General features: G+C 46.8%; 2 non-coding genes and 2 pseudogenes across 2 annotated transcripts; all 4 read left to right on the top strand.

The window, feature by feature from the left end:
* Positions 1 to 6,406: 6,406 nt before the first annotated feature.
* On the top strand, positions 6,407 to 6,582 carry LOC143713734 (U2 spliceosomal RNA; annotated as a pseudogene).
* Positions 6,583 to 7,016: 434 nt separating this feature from the next.
* Positions 7,017 to 7,180, top strand: LOC143713636 (U1 spliceosomal RNA). Its single transcript, XR_013195191.1, has one exon. It is a non-coding gene; the product is annotated as a U1 spliceosomal RNA (small nuclear RNA).
* Positions 7,181 to 13,777: 6,597 nt separating this feature from the next.
* Positions 13,778 to 13,955, top strand: LOC143713743 (U2 spliceosomal RNA; annotated as a pseudogene).
* Positions 13,956 to 14,389: 434 nt separating this feature from the next.
* On the top strand, positions 14,390 to 14,553 carry LOC143713635 (U1 spliceosomal RNA). Its single transcript, XR_013195190.1, has one exon. It is a non-coding gene; the product is annotated as a U1 spliceosomal RNA (small nuclear RNA).
* The last annotated feature ends 1,398 nt before the right edge of the window (positions 14,554 to 15,951 follow it).

Genomic DNA, 15,951 nt, shown 5'->3' with positions numbered 1-15,951 from the left:
TCAACCAGCGCTTTTATTGGCAGTAGTGGTCCTAGAAGCAAAGTTGTTCCGAATGAGGAGTTCTATCATGTGGTATGAATACCTTGTGCATGTGTGAAAAATCACCTGACATACAGTCGCCTATGGCCGTATTCATGTTGTTGTTTTTACTGTTTACAGCGCCACCAAGTGGCCAGTCGCCACATCCCTTTTCACCTGAGCACAGGTTGAGCCCGTGCACAGGTGTACCGACTTGGGTGTAATTGTCTCATTCCGTTGGAGAGTTATGGCCATTTAAGTAAAGCCCGCCTCGCCCACTCCCAACGTTTTGGCGTCCCGTCGCCAACGTGAATCGAAATTCCGACTTTTTTCCCCATCGCTGTCGGCAATCAGACTCCAGGGAATCTTTCTGCACCGGTTTGGGTCAGATCGGGCGAAAGACCTAGGACTAGTGTGCAAAAGTAGCTTTTTCACAAAATCCCAAATACCCGAAAATCTCCCCAGCGCAACCATCGAATCCGAGGCCTGCGTCTTGTTCGGCCCGAGCCAAGGATTCCGGTGATGTAAGACACTTGGGTCTGCGACGGACGGTTCAGGAGTTACGAGGCATTTCGTACTTCTGATCGCTGCAGCGCCACCTTGGGGCCGAGCCTTGGTGATGTTGTAGACCGGGCGGGTACTACCATCCCTCAAGAGTTTCAAGTCTCTACGACGTACGCTTTGGTCTGCCCGCTCACTTTTAGGGCAGAATGTTTGTTGGTCCAAAATCCCAGGTTGCACTCCAAAGTGTCGTGTTGTGCGCTCTGCTGTGATCCATTTTCGGTGTCAACAGTCAAGCTGAGCTTGTATTGCTGTGAGCTGAGCTTGTTTGCTGGCGACCTTTAGACCCTCTCGCCACGGCCCAGGTGGGCGTGGCCTTTGACGGCTCCCCCGCCTCTGCGTCATTGTGTCATCGCTTCTCGGCCTTTTGGCTAAGATCAAGTGTCTGGTCCTAAGGTAGAGACAGCGATCGCCTCTTGTTGGACTTGGTCTCGTGTGTTGCTTGTCACACGGGACACACACCCTTCAGGAGGTACATTGACAAGCGGCTTTTAATTGACGACTCGTTCTACGAGGAATCTTCTGGTTTTAAGGTAAGCAGGTTTTAATTTATTTATTGTATATTTATTGTTGGGTTTTAGCCGCAGCAGGCTAGTGGTGCCTCCAACATGTCGGCTGCTCGTGCCGGCATGAGGAGGCACCACAGCGTGCGTTTTAAATTTAAACCAAAAGAGGATGGCACTCTCCGGGTCATGTCCAGGCTGGACTTTTCTAGGAAGTGCATCCAACAGTTACTCGGTTTTAAGGTTGTGGACATAAACTGCCTGTTGACTCTGCCCCTGAATCATGGCTTTGATGTAAGTTTTGCTTCTGCTTCCTTGCTAAGTACTTTTTGGACTCGATTTGAAATGTGTAAAGCCAATTTCTCCATGTTCACTGTGGAAAAACTGACTGATAATTCACTGAAAGTTGTGATTGTCAGGATGTTTAATGAAACAGTTAGTGGAGAAGATATTTCTGTATGGTTGGCAAGATATTGCTCTATTCGTGGACAACCAGTCAAGGTTTTAGATGAAGACGGTATCTGGAGCTGTGCGTGGAGAGTGCCCATTAAACAATGGGCAGATCCCAACAGCTACCATGGCCTGAGTCAAATACCTTCTATGATTGTGTTGGGAGAGAATAGAGGCTACATCCATTACCAAGGGATGCCCAAGCTATGCCGCAAGTGTGGCAAACTTGGACATCTCGCCGAGGCATGCCAAGAAGTAGTGTGTAGGAAGTGCAGAGAAATTGGGCACATTTTTGAAGAGTGCCAAAATGGCAGAAAGTGCAACCTCTGTGGAGAATCATCCCATCTCTACAGAGACTGCCCTAAAAGTTTTGCCAACAAGTTAAAAAGCAACAAAATGGCCGCCCCACCCAAAGAACAAACAATTGAGGAGGCGGGCCCCGAGGTTTCGGCGGGAAATTCAAACCCCCAGCCAGCCTCAGGGATTGGACAGGAAGGAGGAAGTGGGGCGGCCACAGGGGCGGAGTCAATTCTGGCAGTTGGTGAGGGGGAGGAAGCCAATCCTCAAAATGAAATTGAAAAAGAAGACAGTATGGAGGATGAAGAGGAGGAAATGGCTTCCTCCCTAGTAACCGTGTCTGAGGTTAGTGTGTCCACGAGTGGGAGTGAAACAGATGTTTCGCTCCCCAATGCTCAAGTGCAGAAAAGAACTGCGAGATCTCCTCTGGTTCAAACAGAGGAGAAAAAGCTGCGGGTAGCGCATCGGCTAGATAGTTCCCCCATGGAAGATCTAGACCGTATGTGGCCCGCAGAATCTCCTAATGAAGTCTCTTTTCTGCATTTCAAGCTAAGAACATCATCGCCAAAGGATTCGCAAGAGGCCTTCTCTGCGAGCCCTGAGGCGTCAAGCACTTGCCCCCCTGATCCCAGCTCATCTGGGGAAAAGGGAAGGCAAGTGCAACAAGAAATAACATGATTTTAATTATATCTCTGTAGTCCCTTGGTTGCTTTTAAATGTCTCACACCCTTTTAACCATACTGCTCATGGCTCTCACTATCTCCACAATCAATGTGAGAAGTGTGAAGAGCAATATACGAGCACAGAGTGTGTTATCCTTTTTAAAATCTTTTAAGTCAGATGTGTTTTTATTGCAAGAATGTGGTCTGCCTTTTTTAACAAATTACAGGAAGTGGGAGACGATTTGGACCCCAGGACTTTCCATCTGGAGTGGGTCCAATTTTAACAAAAATGACGGTGTTGCTATTTTAATAAAAAATCCCCATGTTTTGGTGAAGGGCAGCACTGTGGTGAGGGATGGGCGGGCAATTTTAGCTAATCTGACTTTTTTAGGTAAGGATTTTAACATTTTAAATGTGTATGGTTTTACAGGTAAAAACAACAGGTATGAGCTTTTAGAAGACCTGCAGCCCCACATGCTCGGGAGGGCTCCCCTAGTGGTAGCAGGGGATTTTAATTGTGTTTTATCAAGACAGGATAGAAAGAGGGTAGGAGAGGATTTTAAGGTCGACAAGACATCGGTTTTATTACAAAATATAGTCAAAGATTTTAAGTTAGTTGACTGCTTTAAAACAATGCATCAAAGAGAGGAGGGCTTCACCTGGTTCAGTGGTGATGGCGCCAGAGCCTCTCGAATTGACTATGTTTTTACAAGGGACTGCCCGCCGACCGATGCTACATTGAGCCCCCTCTTCTTTTCTGATCACATGATGCTCTCCTGCACCCTTTCACTACCCACGGGTGTGACCGTAGGGGGAGGGCTGTGGAAGCTGAACTGCTCCCTATTAGAGGATGAGGAAGTGATTAGTGAATATAGGGAGCAGTTCAGCCAATGGCAGACCCTCCAAGACTTTTTCGACTCACGTGCACAGTGGTGGGAGATGGTGAAACAAAGGACAGGACGGTTTTTTAAACAAATTGGAAAAGAAAAAAAGAATAAAGAAAAAAGACGCATGATGGGGCTGCAAAAAAGACTGCAGAGATATTTTAATCTTTTAAACAGTGGATTGGATTTTACAGAAGAAATTAAAGAAGTAAAGAAAGAAATGTCAGATTTGTCCGAAACAAAGACTAAAGGTGTCATTTTAAGATGTAAGGAGAGAGAAATAGAAGAAGGGGAAAAGTGTACTAGATATTTTTTTAAAAAGACAATAACACGGGGAGGGTCAATTAATACTTTAAAAACTTTTACAGGTGGGGAGGTAAATACAACAGATCTGATTTTAGGGGAAATTGAAAGTTTTTACAATAATTTATACAGCACTAAAGAGGTACACAATGGCATCTTAGAGGAAGTTTTAGGGTTTTTAGACAAAAAGGTAAAGAGTCCAGATGTGCTTTTATCCCAAGATTTTACTCTTTTAGAAATGCACAAAGCGCTAAAAGGTTTTAAAAAGGGGAAGTCCCCAGGCTTGGATGGACTCCCCTTTGAGTTTTATCTGACTTTCTGGGACATTTTAGCACACGACTTATTGACAGTTTTTAAAGAACTTGAGACTCTTGACAGACTTCCAGACAGCTTTAGAGTAGGGATAGTTACATTACTATACAAAAAAGGGGACAAGACTGACCTGAGAAACTGGCGACCAATCACTCTTTTAAATTATGATTGTAAACTTTTTAGTAAGATTTTAGCTACACGTATGTCGACTGTTTTAGAGGACGTAATCCACCTGGATCAAGCATGCGCTGTGCCCGGCAGGAAGATCACGGACAGCCTGGTACTGATCAGAGACGCCATCTGTTTTGCGAGAGACAGAAACATTCGGCTAGTAGTCCTAAATTTAGATTTCGAAAAAGCCTTTGATCGCGTCTCGCACCAGTACCTGTTCCAGGTACTGGAAAAAATGGGGTTTCCTGGGAGGTTTATAGCCTGGGTGGGACTGCTGTACAACGATCTGTCTAGCAGAATTTTGGTTAACGGGCATTTATCCAAAGCTGTAAAACTCTACAGCGGCGTCCGTCAGGGGTGTCCTTTATCTCCCCTTCTGTATGTGGCTTGTATTGAGCCACTGGCACAAATCTTGAGAAGGGATAAATGGATTAAAGGACTAGACATCCCAGGGACTGGTGGACTGACGGCGACCTGTGTTTTATATATGGATGACGTGACCCTTTTAGCGACTGACCTTTTATCAGTACGAAGAGCAATGGACTTGACTGACTGGTACGGTCGGGCCTCGGGCGCCAAGCTCAATAGGAGTAAGTCCGAGGCCCAGCTCTTCGGGCCGTGGGGGAACGTGGACACAGTTGGACTAGATTTGGATTTTAAAGACAATGATTTGAAAATTTTAGGTGTAAAATTTGACAGAGAGGGTGGAGGACAAGGAAACTGGACTGACATGTTAGGGAAAGTCAGGCAAAGACTGGGCTTTTGGGGACTGAGACAATTGACGTTTGAAGGCAAGATTTTAATTTTTAAAGCTGTGATTTTACCACTGATTTTACTTGTCTGTTCTGTTTTTAGTCCCCCAAGACGATTCCTGGCCAACCTGGAGAGGGCGGTATTTTATTTCCTGTGGGGGTCCAAGTGGGAACGACTAAAGAGGGAGGTCGTCAAAAAGAAAAAAGAGAATGGCGGGAAAGGCCTCCCAGACCCCCACCTGTTTTTAGGCAGCCGCTTTGCCGCCCTCCACATCCAGTACGCACTGACCCCATCCAGAGAACACAAGACAGCAGCCATGACCCGATTCTGGATGGGGTCATACCTAAGAACTTTGAAAATTTTACCCATTGATCTTAAAAGTCCTGTGTCTTTTAATTTGTCAAAAGAGCATAGTTTTATTAAGAAATTTTTAAAGAAATATCTTTTAGAGACAAATGATGCCACCATTTTAACTAACCATAAGTCTCTTATCTCTCTTGTGCAGGATCGAGAATCGGTGAGCCCGGTTCCAGGCCTCACACTAGGTGAGGCCAAAGATGTTTGGAGGAACGCAGCCCACCCAGCTCTCCAGAACAGGCTTAAAGACTTGTCGTGGATGGTGGCTCATGAGATCCTCCCGGTCAGGGCGGTTATGCACTCCAGAGGCATGGCCAAAAACTCCACCTGCCCACGGTCCGGATGTGGTTCCCCGGAGACCGTTCGACATCTGCTCTGGGAGTGCGGCGAAGCGCGGGACCTGTGGGCCAAGACCGGCCCCCTGTTTTTCCCGTGCCTGCCAGCGGGTGGGGCCCAGGTGGACTACAAGCTCGCCATCCTGGGGGTGGGTCAGGGCTTGAAGGAGCTGACACAACCAAAATTTTCCTCGCTCTGGCTCACCCTAAACGTGATTAAGGATGCCATCTGGGTCACCAGAAATCTGCTGGTGGGGAAACGCGTGACGGTCCCCCTCCGCGCGTGCGAGCAGAAAATAAGATCAACGCTGCAGGGTGGGCCGCACGTCGTTATTCGGATGGGGGGGCCGGGGTCACACGTAGAAGGTCCCGGCCGCCACCGACCCTGGCCGCCCGTAGATGCACCCTCACCACACCGGCTACGGGAACAGCGGGCCAGCGGGCCGGAGGAGAGGGGATCTCCGCTGGGCACCAGAAGCGGGGAGTCTGGGGCCTGTTCTGGAGACCTGGAGTGAATGGACAATCTTGATAGGGACTCACCCTCGATCCTGTACAAGAGATGTTTTATTTGGCATATTTTATTGTTTTATTGTTTTATATTTGCATTCCTATTTTATTTTAATCCATTTTACCTTTACTTTAAAACAACACACAACATACATGGACTTTTACACAACACATCAACATAACTGATTTTTAACTGTAACTTATGTCCTTTTTGTTGTTTTAAGATATGTGCAAAAATGTGATTTTATAAGGAAAAAATGGATATTGAAAGAATGGAATGAAACAATGTGACAATAAACTTTTTTCGAAAGAAAAATCTGTTCTTATCAGTTTAATATCTGATACGTGCCCTACCCGGGCACCATATATTAAATTGATTTTTGGAACTGGGAGATGGAAGAGGGGCTTGCTCCGTCCACTCCACGCATCGACCCGGTATTGCAGTACTTCTGGGAACGGTGCACCCCCAAAAACTGTGTTCAATGAAAGAGATGTTTTAGTCTTGTGTGGCAGCAGGTGTTAATGGAAGTAACGTATATTGCTGTGTATGGGTGCTTTAAAGGTGTTGTAGGTGATCATATGCTATACAGGTAATGGTGGTGTGAGAGGGAAAAAAAAACAACAACTCTGTTCTTATCTCGTTTAACATCTGATTCGTCCACTATCCGGTGACCGCGTATGAAATTGATTTTTGGCTCATGGATCCGGAGCATGAAAACAACATCATCCACAACAACAACAGCAAAAGAGCCCGACTCTGCAGGTTTTTGATGTCTCTCTCTTATCTCTTGGAGTTTTTACGAATGAGCTGATGAGTTGAATCAGGTGTGTGTTTGATTGTCCGACCGTTGGTGAGGATTGCGGAGAGGGACACGGTGCCTCTGACGGGAGGCCTGGGAATTCATACTTACCTGGCAGGGGAGACACCATGATCAGGAAGGTGGTTCACCCAGGGCGAGGCTCGGCCATTGCGCTCCGGTTGTGCTGACCCCTGCGAATTCCCCAAATGTGGGAATCTCGACTGCATAATTTATGGTAGTGGGGGACTGCGTTCGCGCTCTCCCCTGGACACACTGGTTAAAACAGCAGATTGTTCGAGTTCCTCTTCTTCTGGTAGTTAACGACCTAGGAAGTCCAGAGAATTGAACTGCAGTGGTTGATCGAGAGATGTAAAACTCTCAACCTAGGACCAGTCTGCAAAAGTAGGGCTGTTTTTTAGTTTTTTTTTTCATCATTCTTCAAATAATCTCCATTATTCAACCAGCGCTTTTATTGGCAGCAGTGGTCCTAGAAGCAAAGTTGTTCCGAATGAGGAGTTCTATCATGTGGTATGAATACCTTGTGCATGTGTGAAAAATCACCTGACATACAGTCGCCTATGGCCGTATTCATGTTGTTGTTTTTACTGTTTACAGCGCCACCAAGTGGCCAGTCGCCACATCCCTTTTCACCTGAGCACAGGCTGAGCCCGTGCACAGGTGTACCGACTTGGGTGTAATTGTCTCATTCCGTTGGAGAGTTATGGCCATTTAAGTAAAGCCCGCCTCGCCCACTCCCAACGTTTTGGCGTCCCGTCGCCAACGTGAATCGAAATTCCGACTTTTTTCCCCATCGCTGTCGGCAATCAGACTCCAGGGAATCTTTCTGCACCGGTTTGGGTCAGATCGGGCGAAAGACCTAGGACTAGTGTGCAAAAGTAGCTTTTTCACAAAATCCCAAATACCCGAAAATCTCGCCAGCGCAACCATCGAATCCGAGGCCTGCGTCTTGTTCGGCCCGAGCCAAGGATTCCGGTGATGTAAGACACTTGGGTCTGCGACGGACGGTTCAGGAGTTACGAGGCATTTCGTACTTCTGATCGCTGCAGCGCCACCTTGGGGCCGAGCCTTGGTGATGTTGTAGACCGGGCGGGTACTACCATCCCTCAAGAGTTTCAAGTCTCTACGACGTACGCTTTGGTCTGCCCGCTCACTTTTAGGGCAGAATGTTTGTTGGTCCAAAATCCCAGGTTGCACTCCAAAGTGTCGTGTTGTGCGCTCTGCTGTGATCCATTTTCGGTGTCAACAGTCAAGCTGAGCTTGTATTGCTGTGAGCTGAGCTTGTTTGCTGGCGACCTTTAGACCCTCTCGCCACGGCCCAGGTGGGCGTGGCCTTTGACGGCTCCCCCGCCTCTGCGTCATTGTGTCATCGCTTCTCGGCCTTTTGGCTAAGATCAAGTGTCTGGTCCTAAGGTAGAGACAGCGATCGCCTCTTGTTGGACTTGGTCTCGTGTGTTGCTTGTCACACGGGACACACACCCTTCAGGAGGTACATTGACAAGCGGCTTTTAATTGACGACTCGTTCTACGAGGAATCTTCTGGTTTTAAGGTAAGCAGGTTTTAATTTATTTATTGTATATTTATTGTTGGGTTTTAGCCGCAGCAGGCTAGTGGTGCCTCCAACATGTCGGCTGCTCGTGCCGGCATGAGGAGGCACCACAGCGTGCGTTTTAAATTTAAACCAAAAGAGGATGGCACTCTCCGGGTCATGTCCAGGCTGGACTTTTCTAGGAAGTGCATCCAACAGTTACTCGGTTTTAAGGTTGTGGACATAAACTGCCTGTTGACTCTGCCCCTGAATCATGGCTTTGATGTAAGTTTTGCTTCTGCTTCCTTGCTAAGTACTTTTTGGACTCGATTTGAAATGTGTAAAGCCAATTTCTCCATGTTCACTGTGGAAAAACTGACTGATAATTCACTGAAAGTTGTGATTGTCAGGATGTTTAATGAAACAGTTAGTGGAGAAGATATTTCTGTATGGTTGGCAAGATATTGCTCTATTCGTGGACAACCAGTCAAGGTTTTAGATGAAGACGGTATCTGGAGCTGTGCGTGGAGAGTGCCCATTAAACAATGGGCAGATCCCAACAGCTACCATGGCCTGAGTCAAATACCTTCTATGATTGTGTTGGGAGAGAATAGAGGCTACATCCATTACCAAGGGATGCCCAAGCTATGCCGCAAGTGTGGCAAACTTGGACATCTCGCCGAGGCATGCCAAGAAGTAGTGTGTAGGAAGTGCAGAGAAATTGGGCACATTTTTGAAGAGTGCCAAAATGGCAGAAAGTGCAACCTCTGTGGAGAATCATCCCATCTCTACAGAGACTGCCCTAAAAGTTTTGCCAACAAGTTAAAAAGCAACAAAATGGCCGCCCCACCCAAAGAACAAACAATTGAGGAGGCGGGCCCCGAGGTTTCGGCGGGAAATTCAAACCCCCAGCCAGCCTCAGGGATTGGACAGGAAGGAGGAAGTGGGGCGGCCACAGGGGCGGAGTCAATTCTGGCAGTTGGTGAGGGGGAGGAAGCCAATCCTCAAAATGAAATTGAAAAAGAAGACAGTATGGAGGATGAAGAGGAGGAAATGGCTTCCTCCCTAGTAACCGTGTCTGAGGTTAGTGTGTCCACGAGTGGGAGTGAAACAGATGTTTCGCTCCCCAATGCTCAAGTGCAGAAAAGAACTGCGAGATCTCCTCTGGTTCAAACAGAGGAGAAAAAGCTGCGGGTAGCGCATCGGCTAGATAGTTCCCCCATGGAAGATCTAGACCGTATGTGGCCCGCAGAATCTCCTAATGAAGTCTCTTTTCTGCATTTCAAGCTAAGAACATCATCGCCAAAGGATTCGCAAGAGGCCTTCTCTGCGAGCCCTGAGGCGTCAAGCACTTGCCCCCCTGATCCCAGCTCATCTGGGGAAAAGGGAAGGCAAGTGCAACAAGAAATAACATGATTTTAATTATATCTCTGTAGTCCCTTGGTTGCTTTTAAATGTCTCACACCCTTTTAACCATACTGCTCATGGCTCTCACTATCTCCACAATCAATGTGAGAAGTGTGAAGAGCAATATACGAGCACAGAGTGTGTTATCCTTTTTAAAATCTTTTAAGTCAGATGTGTTTTTATTGCAAGAATGTGGTCTGCCTTTTTTAACAAATTACAGGAAGTGGGAGACGATTTGGACCCCAGGACTTTCCATCTGGAGTGGGTCCAATTTTAACAAAAATGACGGTGTTGCTATTTTAATAAAAAATCCCCATGTTTTGGTGAAGGGCAGCACTGTGGTGAGGGATGGGCGGGCAATTTTAGCTAATCTGACTTTTTTAGGTAAGGATTTTAACATTTTAAATGTGTATGGTTTTACAGGTAAAAACAACAGGTATGAGCTTTTAGAAGACCTGCAGCCCCACATGCTCGGGAGGGCTCCCCTAGTGGTAGCAGGGGATTTTAATTGTGTTTTATCAAGACAGGATAGAAAGAGGGTAGGAGAGGATTTTAAGGTCGACAAGACATCGGTTTTATTACAAAATATAGTCAAAGATTTTAAGTTAGTTGACTGCTTTAAAACAATGCATCAAAGAGAGGAGGGCTTCACCTGGTTCAGTGGTGATGGCGCCAGAGCCTCTCGAATTGACTATGTTTTTACAAGGGACTGCCCGCCGACCGATGCTACATTGAGCCCCCTCTTCTTTTCTGATCACATGATGCTCTCCTGCACCCTTTCACTACCCACGGGTGTGACCGTAGGGGGAGGGCTGTGGAAGCTGAACTGCTCCCTATTAGAGGATGAGGAAGTGATTAGTGAATATAGGGAGCAGTTCAGCCAATGGCAGACCCTCCAAGACTTTTTCGACTCACGTGCACAGTGGTGGGAGATGGTGAAACAAAGGACAGGACGGTTTTTTAAACAAATTGGAAAAGAAAAAAAGAATAAAGAAAAAAGACGCATGATGGGGCTGCAAAAAAGACTGCAGAGATATTTTAATCTTTTAAACAGTGGATTGGATTTTACAGAAGAAATTAAAGAAGTAAAGAAAGAAATGTCAGATTTGTCCGAAACAAAGACTAAAGGTGTCATTTTAAGATGTAAGGAGAGAGAAATAGAAGAAGGGGAAAAGTGTACTAGATATTTTTTTAAAAAGACAATAACACGGGGAGGGTCAATTAATACTTTAAAAACTTTTACAGGTGGGGAGGTAAATACAACAGATCTGATTTTAGGGGAAATTGAAAGTTTTTACAATAATTTATACAGCACTAAAGAGGTACACAATGGCATCTTAGAGGAAGTTTTAGGGTTTTTAGACAAAAAGGTAAAGAGTCCAGATGTGCTTTTATCCCAAGATTTTACTCTTTTAGAAATGCACAAAGCGCTAAAAGGTTTTAAAAAGGGGAAGTCCCCAGGCTTGGATGGACTCCCCTTTGAGTTTTATCTGACTTTCTGGGACATTTTAGCACACGACTTATTGACAGTTTTTAAAGAACTTGAGACTCTTGACAGACTTCCAGACAGCTTTAGAGTAGGGATAGTTACATTACTATACAAAAAAGGGGACAAGACTGACCTGAGAAACTGGCGACCAATCACTCTTTTAAATTATGATTGTAAACTTTTTAGTAAGATTTTAGCTACACGTATGTCGACTGTTTTAGAGGACGTAATCCACCTGGATCAAGCATGCGCTGTGCCCGGCAGGAAGATCACGGACAGCCTGGTACTGATCAGAGACGCCATCTGTTTTGCGAGAGACAGAAACATTCGGCTAGTAGTCCTAAATTTAGATTTCGAAAAAGCCTTTGATCGCGTCTCGCACCAGTACCTGTTCCAGGTACTGGAAAAAATGGGGTTTCCTGGGAGGTTTATAGCCTGGGTGGGACTGCTGTACAACGATCTGTCTAGCAGAATTTTGGTTAACGGGCATTTATCCAAAGCTGTAAAACTCTACAGCGGCGTCCGTCAGGGGTGTCCTTTATCTCCCCTTCTGTATGTGGCTTGTATTGAGCCACTGGCACAAATCTTGAGAAGGGATAAATGGATTAAAGGACTAGACATCCCAGGGACTGGTGGACTGACGGCGACCTGTGTTTTATATATGGATGACGTGACCCTTTTAGCGACTGACCTTTTATCAGTACGAAGAGCAATGGACTTGACTGACTGGTACGGTCGGGCCTCGGGCGCCAAGCTCAATAGGAGTAAGTCCGAGGCCCAGCTCTTCGGGCCGTGGGGGAACGTGGACACAGTTGGACTAGATTTGGATTTTAAAGACAATGATTTGAAAATTTTAGGTGTAAAATTTGACAGAGAGGGTGGAGGACAAGGAAACTGGACTGACATGTTAGGGAAAGTCAGGCAAAGACTGGGCTTTTGGGGACTGAGACAATTGACGTTTGAAGGCAAGATTTTAATTTTTAAAGCTGTGATTTTACCACTGATTTTACTTGTCTGTTCTGTTTTTAGTCCCCCAAGACGATTCCTGGCCAACCTGGAGAGGGCGGTATTTTATTTCCTGTGGGGGTCCAAGTGGGAACGACTAAAGAGGGAGGTCGTCAAAAAGAAAAAAGAGAATGGCGGGAAAGGCCTCCCAGACCCCCACCTGTTTTTAGGCAGCCGCTTTGCCGCCCTCCACATCCAGTACGCACTGACCCCATCCAGAGAACACAAGACAGCAGCCATGACCCGATTCTGGATGGGGTCATACCTAAGAACTTTGAAAATTTTACCCATTGATCTTAAAAGTCCTGTGTCTTTTAATTTGTCAAAAGAGCATAGTTTTATTAAGAAATTTTTAAAGAAATATCTTTTAGAGACAAATGATGCCACCATTTTAACTAACCATAAGTCTCTTATCTCTCTTGTGCAGGATCGAGAATCGGTGAGCCCGGTTCCAGGCCTCACACTAGGTGAGGCCAAAGATGTTTGGAGGAACGCAGCCCACCCAGCTCTCCAGAACAGGCTTAAAGACTTGTCGTGGATGGTGGCTCATGAGATCCTCCCGGTCAGGGCGGTTATGCACTCCAGAGGCATGGCCAAAAACTCCACCTGCCCACGGTCCGGATGTGGTTCCCCGGAGACCGTTCGACATCTGCTCTGGGAGTGCGGCGAAGCGCGGGACCTGTGGGCCAAGACCGGCCCCCTGTTTTTCCCGTGCCTGCCAGCGGGTGGGGCCCAGGTGGACTACAAGCTCGCCATCCTGGGGGTGGGTCAGGGCTTGAAGGAGCTGACACAACCAAAATTTTCCTCGCTCTGGCTCACCCTAAACGTGATTAAGGATGCCATCTGGGTCACCAGAAATCTGCTGGTGGGGAAACGCGTGACGGTCCCCCTCCACGCGTGCGAGCAGAAAATAAGATCAACGCTGCAGGGTGGGCCGCACGTCGTTATTCGGATGGGGGGGCCGGGGTCACACGTAGAAGGTCCCGGCCGCCACCGACCCTGGCCGCCCGTAGATGCACCCTCACCACACCGGCTACGGGAACAGCGGGCCAGCGGGCCGGAGGAGAGGGGATCTCCGCTGGGCACCAGAAGCGGGGAGTCTGGGGCCTGTTCTGGAGACCTGGAGTGAATGGACAATCTTGATAGGGACTCACCCTCGATCCTGTACAAGAGATGTTTTATTTGGCATATTTTATTGTTTTATTGTTTTATATTTGCATTCCTATTTTATTTTAATCCATTTTACCTTTACTTTAAAACAACACACAACATACATGGACTTTTACACAACACATCAACATAACTGATTTTTAACTGTAACTTATGTCCTTTTTGTTGTTTTAAGATATGTGCAAAAATGTGATTTTATAAGGAAAAAATGGATATTGAAAGAATGGAATGAAACAATGTGACAATAAACTTTTTTCGAAAGAAAAAAAAATCTGTTCTTATCAGTTTAATATCTGATACGTGCCCTACCCGGGCACCATATATTAAATTGATTTTTGGAACTGGGAGATGGAAGAGGGGCTTGCTCCGTCCACTCCACGCATCGACCCGGTATTGCAGTACTTCTGGGAACGGTGCACCCCCAAAAACTGTGTTCAATGAAAGAGATGTTTTAGTCTTGTGTGGCAGCAGGTGTTAATGGAAGTAACGTATATTGCTGTGTATGGGTGCTTTAAAGGTGTTGTAGGTGATCATATGCTATACAGGTAATGGTGGTGTGAGAGGGAAAAAAAAACAACAACTCTGTTCTTATCTCGTTTAACATCTGATTCGTCCACTATCCGGTGACCGCGTATGAAATTGATTTTTGGCTCATGGATCCGGAGCATGAAAACAACATCATCCACAACAACAACAGCAAAAGAGCCCGACTCTGCAGGTTTTTGATGTCTCTCTCTTATCTCTTTGAGTTTTTACGAATGAGCTGATGAGTTGAATCAGGTGTGTGTTTGATTGTCCGACCGTTGGTGAGGATTGCGGAGAGGGACACGGTGCCTCTGACGGGAGGCCTGGGAATTCATACTTACCTGGCAGGGGAGACACCATGATCAGGAAGGTGGTTCACCCAGGGCGAGGCTCGGCCATTGCGCTCCGGTTGTGCTGACCCCTGCGAATTCCCCAAATGTGGGAATCTCGACTGCATAATTTATGGTAGTGGGGGACTGCGTTCGCGCTCTCCCCTGGACACACTGGTTAAAAGAGCAGATTGTTCGAGTTCCTCTTCTTCTGGTAGTTAACGACCTAGGAAGTCCAGAGAATTGAACTGCAGTGGTTGATCGAGAGATGTAAAACTCTCAACCTAGGACCAGTCTGCAAAAGTAGGGCTGTTTTTTAGTTTTTTTTTTCATCATTCTTCAAATAATCTCCATTATTCAACCAGCGCTTTTATTGGCAGCAGTGGTCCTAGAAGCAAAGTTGTTCCGAATGAGGAGTTCTATCATGTGGTATGAATACCTTGTGCATGTGTGAAAAATCACCTGACATACAGTCGCCTATGGCCGTATTCATGTTGTTGTTTTTACTGTTTACAGCGCCACCAAGTGGCCAGTCGCCACATCCCTTTTCACCTGAGCACAGGCTGAGCCCGTGCACAGGTGTACCGACTTGGGTGTAATTGTCTCATTCCGTTGGAGAGTTATGGCCATTTAAGTAAAGCCCGCCTCGCCCACTCCCAACGTTTTGGCGTCCCGTCGCCAACGTGAATCGAAATTCCGACTTTTTTCCCCATCGCTGTCGGCAATCAGACTCCAGGGAATCTTTCTGCACCGGTTTGGGTCAGATCGGGCGAAAGACCTAGGACTAGTGTGCAAAAGTAGCTTTTTCACAAAATCCCAAATACCCGAAAATCTCGCCAGCGCAACCATCGAATCCGAGGCCTGCGTCTTGTTCGGCCCGAGCCAAGGATTCCGGTGATGTAAGACACTTGGGTCTGCGACGGACGGTTCAGGAGTTACGAGGCATTTCGTACTTCTGATCGCTGCAGCGCCACCTTGGGGCCGAGCCTTGGTGATGTTGTAGACCGGGCGGGTACTACCATCCCTCAAGAGTTTCAAGTCTCTACGACGTACGCTTTGGTCTGCCCGCTCACTTTTAGGGCAGAATGTTTGTTGGTCCAAAATCCCAGGTTGCACTCCAAAGTGTCGTGTTGTGCGCTCTGCTGTGATCCATTTTCGGTGTCAACAGTCAAGCTGAGCTTGTATTGCTGTGAGCTGAGCTTGTTTGTTGGCGACCTTTAGACCTTCTCGCCACGGCCCAGGTGGGCGTGGCCTTTGACGGCTCCCCCGCCTCTGCGTCATTGTGTCATCGCTTCTCGGCCTTTTGGCTAAGATCAAGTGTCTGGTCCTAAGGTAGAGACAGCGATCGCCTCTTGTTGGACTTGGTCTCGTGTGTTGCTTGTCACACGGGACACACACCCTTCAGGAGGTACATTGACAAGCGGCTTTTAATTGACGACTCGTTCTACGAGGAATCTTCTGGTTTTAAGGTAAGCAGGTTTTAATTTATTTATTGTATATTTATTGTTGGGTTTTAGCCGCAGCAGGCTAGTGGTGCCTCCAACATGTCGGCTGCTCGTGCCGGCA

This window comes from Siphateles boraxobius, unplaced genomic scaffold (assembly GCF_051911475.1).
Source record: "Siphateles boraxobius isolate OS27281-9 unplaced genomic scaffold, OSU_SipBor_1 52, whole genome shotgun sequence".
In the NCBI taxonomy this organism is placed as follows: domain Eukaryota; kingdom Metazoa; phylum Chordata; class Actinopteri; order Cypriniformes; family Leuciscidae; genus Siphateles; species Siphateles boraxobius.
This window is presented reverse-complemented; position numbering and strand designations above follow the sequence as displayed.